At 30.5% G+C, this 11,430-nt stretch overlaps 1 long non-coding RNA gene across 1 annotated transcript; it reads right to left on the bottom strand.

The window, feature by feature from the left end:
* Window positions 1-1,463: 1,463 nt before the first annotated feature.
* Window positions 1,464-10,759, bottom strand: LOC131153618 (uncharacterized). The gene is made up of 3 exons (XR_009136281.1): window positions 10,133-10,759; window positions 9,970-10,024; window positions 1,464-3,113 (listed from the first exon to the last, which is right to left on the bottom strand). It is a non-coding gene; the product is annotated as an uncharacterized LOC131153618 (long non-coding RNA).
* Window positions 10,760-11,430: the final 671 nt, after the last annotated feature.

Raw genomic sequence — 11,430 nt, 5'->3', positions numbered from 1 at the left:
AGGTTTTTGCCACTTCTGGCTATTCAAATATGTAGAGTCCAGACATGGTATGTTTCTAAGGTTTTTGCCACTTCTGGCTATTCAAATATGTAGAGTTCAACTATCATATCTGTAGAAAGGTGATTACTCTCCCAATTACTACCCCTTGTGCTCATAACTTCTTCAAGGGTTTTCTAGAGGGTGTCTTTGTTGGTCAAAATTTCATTAGGCAAAGAACATGCGAAGGTCAAAGGATGTTATGAGCACAAAATAATATCATGAAATGCCCATCTTGCTCCAATGATATATCGGACTTTCTAAAAAGTCCACAGGTATGACTGGCCATTTTGTTAAAACTTCAATTTCACAAAGTGAAAGCATTGATGCTCTTGTATTTAAGAGACTAATCATAACTATTGTGAAAAATTCTTGAGGGCCTACATCTATGGAAGATTTTTTTTTTATCTTGATCTATTAAGTTTTAGGCTATGTTTACAAACCATTTGTAATGTTTCTATTAGGATTCATAATTTCATTAGTGCATTTGTATTATGATGTCTTAAATATATAAAACACGCCAACACTCTACAACTTAACTGATTGATGATGTAATATCTTATTTATCCTTGATCTCTCTCTCAACACAGACAATTTTTTGCTAGAATGTTAAAACAATTTAAATAGTAGAAGTTGCTACTTTCCCTTGAATACATTTGTGCTCCTTTGACAGGTTAATAGAGAATTGATGGGTGTAATTGAATCGCTTCAAAGTATGGTTGAAGTGGCAAAGGAAATGGCTGAGTCATCAGGTGATGGATTTGATAGCATGGAGGAGAGCTCAGATGAAATTGATGGAGAGGCATAAACATTCTATCTTAATTTTGGGTGTTTGGAGGAAGCCCAAAGGGGTCATTCCACATCCTCCAACTATAATCAAAGCTCCATAAACTCAAGAGCAACAAAAAAAAAAAAAAAGCCAAGGTGAGTGCTTGTCAAACCTCAGGGGAGGGGTGGTCAGAGATGATAAAAATTGAAGTACTTTCCTATTATACCTCAAATGTTAAAATAATAAAATCATAATGAATTATAAAAACTACTATGATATAATTGAGTTATAATTATTGATCTATTATATTATTTATAGTCTTAAAATAAAATAAAATATTAATTATTAATATGATTAATTACAAATATGTAATGGTAAAATTTAATAGTAAATAATCAAAAGAATATAACATTATTGTTTAATAAAATATGATGTTATGGTTATTGTTATATTACATCATATTTTATTAAACAATAATGTTATATTTTTTGATTATTCATTATTAAATTTTACCATTACATAATTGTAATTAATGATATGAATAATTAGTATTTTATTTTATTTTAAGACTATAAATAATATAATAGATCAATAATCATACCACAACTGCATTATAGTATTTTTATAATTTATTACTATTTTATTATTTTAGCATTTGAGGTATAACAAGAAAGTACTTCAATTTCATTTCAGCATTTTTATCTTCTTTGAGCACCGCCTACCCCGAGGTTTGGCAAGCAATCACCTTGCTCTTTTTTTCTTTGAGTTTATGGAGCTTTGATTATAGTTGGAGGATGTGGATAGACCCCTTTGACATCCTACAAACACCCAAAATTAAGATAGAATGTTTATGCCTCTCCCACAATTTCATATGAGCTCTCCTCCATGCTATCAACTTCATCACTTGATGACTCGGCCATTTCCTGTGCCACTTCATCCCTCCTCTGAAGCAATTCAATTACACCCATCAATTCTCTGTTAACCTATCAAGGGAGCACAACTATCTTCAAGGGAAACTAGCAACATTTACTATTTCAATTGTTTTAACATTCTAGCAAAAAATTGTCTGTGTTAAAAGAGAGATCAAGGACAAATAAGATATTACATTATCAATCAGTTAAGTTGTAGCGTGTTGGTGTGTTTTATATATTTAAAAATCATAATGCAAATGCACTGATCAAATTACAGTGTGAATCCTAATAGAAACATTACAAGTGGTTAGTAGACATAACCTAAAACTTAATAAATCAAGCTCATAAAAAATCTTCCATAGAGATAGCCCCTCAAGAATATTTCACAATAGTTATGATTAGTCTCTTAAAGACAAGACCATCCATGCTTTCCCTTTTTGAAATTGAAGTTTTAACAGAATTTCCAAATATACCTGTGGATTTTTTAGAAGGTCTGATATAACATTTGAGAAAGATGGGCATTTCATGATATTATTTTGTGCTCGTAACGTCCTCCTACCTTTGCATGTTCTTTGCCTCATGAAAGTTTGACTAGCAAAGACACCCTCCAGACAACCCTTACTGAAGTTATGAGTACATGGGGTAGTAAGTGGGAGAGTCATCGCCTTTCTGCAGATATGATAGTTGAACTCTACATATTTGAACAATTAGAAGTGGGAACAATTAGAAGTGACAAAAACCTTAGAAACATACCATGTTTGGAAACAATTTTAGTAAAATGAAAAGTCATGATGGGGAAGCTGGATTTATGTAATGATTCGATATGAAACAAAAACAAGAAAATATGTAGAAGATCATTTTGCAAAATGGAAAGTTAGATACAAAACTAAACCTTTTAGAAGCTTGTCTTGAGCTATATATTCAGGCTTTGTTCGCTTTCTTTTCCTTGAATTTCCACCATCCACTTGTCTCCTACTACGTGGTGGAGTTCTCTTCCATGTCCAGCAACATTTCTTTTCATGAGAAACAAAACTTGAATGCCTTAGCAAACTCTAACTTCAAAGGCGTTCAACCTAAACATCTTGGACGAAAATATTCTAGACAGAGAAATTGAAAGAAGTAGAATTAAGCCTCCAATCATATTTCGTAGAGAGGCAATACCCAATACATAATATATTAATAATCTTTGTTTCTTCTCTTATGTTATAAGAAATGAGGATGCCCCAAAAGCAGCAGTCAAACCACAAAGAGAGATGACAAGTTTTAGTTGAAACTAAAAATATGATTTTCTCACATCATAATCCCAAGAAGGAATTGCCTTCCTTTCAGTTATATCAGTTTCACCCTTTAAGTTATCAATGTCTGGCAAAGGTCTTGGACGGTCTTCATGTTCATTGCTGCAAAACAACAAAAAGGATTATCAAGAGAAAGAAGTTTATTTTCTGTTGTTATGAAAGATGACAACAAAAACCTTGTCCATGAAGCAGACTCATTATCACATCGAACAAAAAGATATCTACACATTATAAAGTCCTAATCGAGCAAAATTTTGTAAAAGAACACATTTATCAATAACACATCCAAGAAAAAAATTTCTCAATGCCCCACCTGAATTCCTACTTTTTGCCAACATTTCTCAATCCTGTATATACCATCATAGTGAAACCCTCTCTCTAGAGCATAAGAAGAATGTATCACCTTGTGTGACCTAACAATCAAAATTCTTAGGCTAGTTAAGAACTAGGTAATGCATTTGAAGCCTAAGGTGATTGATGATGTATGTTAGTTCAAAATCAAAACTGCTAAAAGCTTATGTGCATTCAAAATCAGGGTGTGTAAAATGCCTTGTTTTCCATTTAATATATATATATATATATATATATATATATATATGAATGGAATATGCATTAATGTGGGAAGTTTTTTTTTCTTAGAACTTGTTTAATATAAAGACGGTGCATAAATTAAAATCAAAATAAACTAGGATATGTGAATGAACACTCAAATTAGAAGCAACACATCTAAAATGATGTAAACTATGTGCTAATTAACAATAAATACTCCGAGTCACAATCTTTGGTATAAATTTATAAAAGGCCAAAAAACTGAAATCCCACTTCCAGCTAGAGAAACCCTAACTTAGGTAATATAATCTCTTTCTTATTTAATCCCAATTGATTCCAAAACATTAAATCCAAAAACCATGAAGAACATATTAAAATCACACCCACACACTTCAATTAATAGTATTATGAACTTAATAATTCTCTAACACAACCACAACATCAACACATATGTGAGAAAATCAAACCTAGCTTACTGTAGATTTTTGGGGTTCATGGCGAGTTTGCACGAAGGATTACTACCAATGGTGGTGGCTTTTGAAAAAAATAAAGACCATAGCAGAGTACCTTGAGAAATTTAGAGAGAGGCAACTAAATCTGAAAAGAAAAAAATCAATAGTTAGTAATTATGAGAAGAAGAGAGAGAGAGAGAGAGAGAGAGAGAGAGAGAGAGAGAGAGAGAGAGAGAGAGAATAGAAATTGAGGAAGAGAAAGTGAGAAAAAATTAAACCTTGTTGATGTGAAAACCCATGGTTCAAAGGATGGTAGCTTTAACAAAAATTGGTGACACTCTAATAAATTGATTCTTAGTCGAAGTCGTATTAATGATGATTGAGTGGGGGTGTTTGTGGTGAACAAGGACTCATGCAAGCGTATGCCATATGGTGACTAATAAAATAGACCCTAGGGTTCAAGGTGGAAATGGAACTTGGATCTCCATAGAAAAGGATCTAAAAAGGTCAAAATTTTGTGAGGATAAGGTTAGGGTTTAGTACAATAACTAGGATCTAGAGTTGATAATCGAAGAAGAAGACAAAGTTAGGATTTATTGGTGACAAATAGAGTTGTGAAGATCTATGACACCGATTCATGGAGATGGTTGCGAGGTTGAGGCAACAACCATAGGTATGAGGAGAAGAGAGTAAGGAGTGTAGCTAGGGTTAGGCTTTGTGTGCATAGTTTTGTTTATATAGGTTGATTTGTTGAACCGTTCAACAACGGTTTATTCCATTAACCAATGTGAACCATTTTTTAACACAATTTATTTTAAATAAAAGATAATAAAATGAAATTTAAAGTATTAAAATTAGGCAAAATTTTAATTAAAAGAAATATTAGAAAACCATTAAATATTGAATTGAGTATAAAATTTAGATTCCATGATGAAAAGGTTCTACAAAAGTAGATATTAGAAAAACAAATTGAAATAAATATGTAAAGCCAAAGGAAAATTCTAAGTTTGTGAAAGATACCTTTAAAGGTTCATGTCTTGTGCATACCCATGGTAAATTGAAATTAAAAGAATGTTCTATCTTGAGTAGGCTTTCTCAAACTTTAAATGATTAAGATACATGAAAATGATAACTCATCATATCAAAGGAATAAACATTATGGGAAACCAACATTTAAGGTTATGTATTGTGCATACCTTTATAAACCAAAATCAGAGATATTTTCTATCCTATGCATGTACTTCTCAATATTGATAAAATAAATAATATAATTACTTAAATAAAAGCAACTTCTTAAAGTTATGCCTCTTTGTTTTGTGCATGAATTCCTAGGATTTAAAAAAAAAAAAATAAGTTACTTAAATAATTTACCTCATTATTATGTCTTACATATATCTTTAAAAAGAAAACATCGACTTCTATTTGGTACAGAGTCAATGATGAGGTAGGTAAGAATTTGAGTCATAATTAGTTAAACTTTTCAAGAATTTTAGGTTAATTAGGTACAATCCACTAGATGGATATGTAAGAGGTGCTAATACCTTCTCCTCGTATAATCAAACTCTCAATCTCTAATGGGTAGCACAGACTAAACTATTAAAATGAAGGTGTTCTAACTACACCCAAAATAATATAGGTTAATGGCGACTCCTTAAAATCAATCTTGAAAACTATTAAATCCTAAATTCTCCACCCATGTTGAGATAGCTTGGAATGTGTCCTTCTGGTAGAAGGTCAACCCTTTGGGACGTCATGACTAGTCAAATATATCATTGGAACAAGATGCGCGTTTCATGATATAATAGAGAGACTTGTAAGGAGTGGTCTCTCCATATAAGATTTGGAATCATCCAATCACAAGATGTCACATTAGCATTTGGACTCATACAACTAAGAGGTATTACTCAGAGTGGGTTCCAATAATACAGGCCCCACATCACTTTAGTGGGTCAAATAGTAATACAATATCTTGTGATTGGAGGGTTCAAATCATACATGAAGGGACCACATATTCCAAGTCATTCGCACTATTCACCTAGAAGCAAAATTAATGCATGCACTGTCCAATCCCTACTACATGCATTTGCAATGATCACAATGCTTGCATTGCTAACATTTGATATCTTCTACATTGTAAAGAAGTTAAGGCTTTGTTCATTTATAGAAAGTAGTTTCTTTTTAATTTTAAACAATTACAGAATGCACCGCTTATTTTCTAGCTTTCTATTTTTTTGGGTACACATTTTCAAAACTAGAAAATCAAGTGGTATTTTTGCTGTAATTTTTGAAATTTGAAAATAAATAAAACTATTTTGTATCACTTAACATGATCTAAGCATGTAGTTAGGCCCTCTCGTTTAATGAAAATTTGGGTCTTACATGATAGGATCCACATATAGTATGGTGAGACTCACTATTTGAAGTATTTTCATTGCATGGGAGGACTTGATGCAAGGATCAATTTTTCCTCATGAATAGGACTGTTCATAAATCATAACACCAAACAAAAGACTGTTCCTCATTTGTATGCTTAGTTCACACTAAGATCTCTACCAACATTGGTTAACAAGTTGTAGGGCACACATGCAAGAGACTAAGAGAGAGACTACACAAGAAAAAAAAAATAAAGAAAAGAAAGATTTATAGTGATGAAATTAATAGTGACACGTATAAAAGTGCTATTAACAAAAAAAAGGTATTATTGATATTTTCTAAAAATGCCACCAATACTCATTAGGGACACTTTTCAAAATTGCTACTATTACTCTATTATTATTGAAACTTTTCATAGGTAACTAATAATTTTATTTTTTTTTACTAAAAGCTTTTATCGTCGTAGGAATATTAACACTAAAGTTTGTTTTTTTTTTTTTTTTTTATTTATCACTCAGAATTCTAACTTAAACAAGCCCTTCGGACCACCTAGGTGACACTAAACCGAAAGAGAACATGACCCAACAGTAGGAATTAGTCTTGATAGATGAAGAATTAGTCTTCCTGCGAAATTGAACCCAAAACTTCCTATTACTAGGAATTACAACACTATAGTTTTTTTGATAATTTTTAAACTATTAATTAGTAATATGTTTGTATATGTTGCTAATAAAGCAAACATAAATTTGATTTGAAGATAATTAATGACAAATATGCATGCATCAATAATACTTTTTTATGTTTTTTTTAATTAGTGATCAATTTTGATCCGTCACTAAAAAGCAAGTATTAGTAGACTAGATTCATTACTAGTATTTTTCTTTTCTTATTTGCAATCTATGCCTAATGGTAAGGTTGTCTTGTTCTTCATTTTTAACTTGCATGCAACTATCTTACTATCCCAGCATGTCTACATTACATGATTAAACCTTATTTAATTGTGAAAATAATTACTTTCAATTTTCAATTTTCAAGAAGTGAAATACAAATATCACATTGTTTTCTAGTTTTCCAAAACTTGCATAAGAAAACTTTAGAAATACAAGATGACAATTTTTATATTCTTTGAAAAGTTGAAAATGAAAATAAAAATTATTTTCTACAGCTAAACAAGACTTAAACTACTCATGTCATGCAAAAGGTAGTAAAAATTTGAGTTGTCTACGTGCAAAATATAAATAACATAAGTTCATTTTAAATTTAAAGGCCAATTCTAAATTATAATTGGCAAATAATTTAAAGGTCAACCCTTTGGGATGTAATGACCAGTCAAATATATCATTGGAGCAAGATGCACATTTCATGATATAATAGAGAGACTTGTAAGGAGTGGTATCTCCATATAAGATTTGGAATCTTCCAATCACAAGATGTCACATTAGCATTTGAACTCGTACAACTAAGAGGTATTACACAGAGTGAGTTCCAATAATGCAGGCCCCACATAACTTTAGTGGGTCAAACAGTAATACAATATCTTGTGATTGGAGGGTTCCAAATCATACAGGAAGGGACCACATATTCCAAGTCATTCACACTATTGACCTAGAAGCAAAATTACTGCATGCACTATCCAATCCCTACTACATGCATTTGCAATGATCACAATGCTTGCATTGTTAACATTTTATATCTTCTGCATTGTAAATAAGTTAAGGTTTTGTTCATTTATGGAAAATAGTTTCTTTTTAATTTTAACAATTACAGAAAGCACCGCTTATTTTCTAACTTTCTATTTTTTTGGGTACACATTTTCAAAACTAGAAAATCAAGTGGTATTTTTGCTATAATTTTTGAAATTTGAAAATAAGTAAAACTATTTTGTATAAGTTAACATGATCTAAGCATCTAATTAGGCCCTCTCGTTTAATGAAAATTTGGGTCTTACATGATAGGATCCACATATAGTATGGTGAGACCCACTATTTGAAGTATTTTCATTGCATGAGAGGACTTGATGCAAGGACCTCATGAATAGGATGCCCTTTGTGGCAACTTTGCACTGTCTCGTAGGTCATAACACCAAACAAAAGATTGTTCCTCATTTGTATGCTTAGTTCACACTAAGATCTCTAAGAGAGTGACTGCACAACAAAAAAAGAAAAGAAAGAAAGATTTATAGTGATGAAATTAATAGTGACATGTATAAAAGTGCTATTAATAAAAAAATATTATTGACATTTTCTAAAATGCCACCGATACTCATTAGGGACACTTTTCAAAATTGCTGCTATAACTCTATAATTATTGACACTTTTCATAGGTAATTAATATTGTGTTTTTTTTTTTACTAAAAGCTTTTATCTTCGTAGGGATATTAACACTAAAGTTTGTTTGTTTGTTTGTTTTTTTAATCACTTGGAATTCTAACTTAAACAAGCACTTTGGACCACCTAGGTGACACCAAACCGAAGAGAACATGACCCAACTCTCAATTACCTCAAAACTTCCTATTCCTAGGAATTACAACACTATAGTTTTTTTGATAATTTTTAAACTATTAATTAGTAATATGTTTGTATATGTTGCTAATAAAGCAAACATAAATTTGATTTGAAGATAATTAATGACGAATATGCATTCATCAATAATACTTTTTTATGTTTTTTTTTATTAGTGATCAATTTTGATCTGTCACTAAAAAGCAAGTATTAGTAGACTAGATTCATTGCTAATATTTTTTTTTTATGCTTTTATTATTATTGCATCATTATCTGCTAAAAAAATCAAGCCCCAATAGAACCCCAACATATTACGCTCCCTCGTTTTGATTCCCCTCTCTCTCAATCTATAGATCAATTCCTTCGGATCATATTTTTATCTTTGCAATCTAGGAATACTTTACATTTTTTTTTTTCTTATTTGCAATCTATGCCCAATGATTTCTTTTTCTCTCTAACACACTTTTAACGAAGAGATGTTAATGGAAATAAGCATACAAACGAAGAAAAAGGTTGTCTTGTTCTTCATTTTTAACTTGCATGCAACTATCTTACTATCCCAGCATATCTACATTACATGATTAAACCTTGTTTAATTGTGAAAATAATTACTTTCTATCTTCAATTTCCAAGAATTGAAAAACAAATATCACATTGTTTTCTAGTTTTCCAAAACTTGCATAAGAAAACTTTAGAAATACAAGATGACAATTTTTATATTCTTTGAAAAATTGAAAATGAAAATAAAAATTATTTTCTACAGCTAAACAAGACTTAAACTACTTATGTCATGCAAAAGGTAGTAAAAATTTCAGTCGTCTACGTGCAAAATATAAATAACATAAGTTCTTTTTAAATTTAAAGGCCAATTCTAAATTATAATCGGCAAATAATTTTAAAGTAAAGGCAAAACATAAACATATATATAAAGGGGAACCTGGTGCACAAAGGGAAAACATAAACACGATGAAAGAAAATCTTCTGAAAATAAGATGAAACTCCATATACCCATGTTATGCAAGCACAAATTAACTAAAATATTCAAAAATAAATTAAAAGAAAAGCTTTTGCTATGAACCTTACTTCATGTATCCAAATAGATTCTTGATCTATATATTAATTTATCTTGCTTAAAAACCTACAAAAAATAAAAGCATCGACCTACTTTAGAAGGATAATTTCTATATAAATCAAGAGGAAATCAAAACAACAAAACCAAAAATAGAAAAAGGAAGCCAAACTTTACCATAATCAAGTAGATTGTGTTTCTTAGGTACCATTCGTTTGAAGCCTTCATTTCAAGCTCTGATCAAAGTAAAAAAGTTGTATTAATTAAGAGGAAATGATAGAAAAAATATAAAAAACATAAAGTTGGGTGGGGGGGATAGAGAGAGAGAAAGAGCGATACTTTACCTCAATTGAGTAGATCATGTTTTGAATGCTCTAAAATCAATAATCGCTTACATAAATCAAGATCGAATTAATGTGGAAAAAACATAAAATAGAGAGAAAAAAATTTCGACTTTATCACAATCAAGTCGATTGTGTTTTAGAGGCTCCAATCATTTGAAATTTTGATTTTAGGCTCTAATCAAAGCAAAAAAGACAAGAAGAAGAAGAAGAAGAAGAAGAAGAAGAAGAAGAAGAAGGAATTAGAAAAAATAAAAATAAAAACAAAAAAGGCAAAATCAAAATCATATTTTACAATTGTTCAACATATTGTGTTTTGGGGGCTCCAATCATTCAAGGTCTTGATTCAGGGATTGAACTTCCATATTTTTTTGCAAAAGAATAGTAGATCTAGCTTAGAAATGTAGTTTCTAAACCCTAGAGAGCAAAAGATAGTACAAATGCCAAGCCTAAAGCTGATTCGAGTGCCTTGTCTGGCTATGGATGCTATGATTTTATAGTGGCTCTATAACGTTTCTTAGGAACTGCAATGAATGATATCACGTGAATTTTCTTATCTCTTACACGTTCTTATTACTCCAATACACAATGAATGATATCACATGAATCTTCTTATCTCTTACGCGTCATTTTTATCTGATTCTATTATTTTATGGCATACCCGTTTTTAGTGTCATTTTCAATATAAAATAATGAACTTGTAATCTATATATATATATATATATTAAAATTTATTACGTGAAGTGGAAAATTGAAGAAACTAATAGGATCCGTTGGTATCAAGAATTTCATTAATTCGAAAAAAAAAAAGTAGAAAGTTTATTTCCTATTATATTTTTTTCTATATTAAATACTATTAAAAATAAATATTTATTTTGATATGATAACCATCTGATTCGTACTAATTCTTTTATACTATATTTTACTTGTTAAAGATATATTCAGCAATTTATTTTCATCAAATGATTCATATTAATGTTGGGTGTTCAATTCACTATTAAGAAAATTTAATTATTTTTCACTAAATTTAACGGTTGACTAATGATCAACAAACAAAAGATCCTTTTTTGTCAATAAAATGAACCCTTGGGGGGGGGGGGGTGTTGTGGCTATTTTAAAAAACTCTAATATTAT

The sequence above is a fragment of the Malania oleifera genome, chromosome 4 (assembly GCF_029873635.1).
Source record: "Malania oleifera isolate guangnan ecotype guangnan chromosome 4, ASM2987363v1, whole genome shotgun sequence".
In the NCBI taxonomy this organism is placed as follows: domain Eukaryota; kingdom Viridiplantae; phylum Streptophyta; class Magnoliopsida; order Santalales; family Ximeniaceae; genus Malania; species Malania oleifera.
The sequence above is the reverse complement of the archived record's forward strand: the minus strand, read 5'-3'. Positions and strand labels throughout refer to the sequence as shown.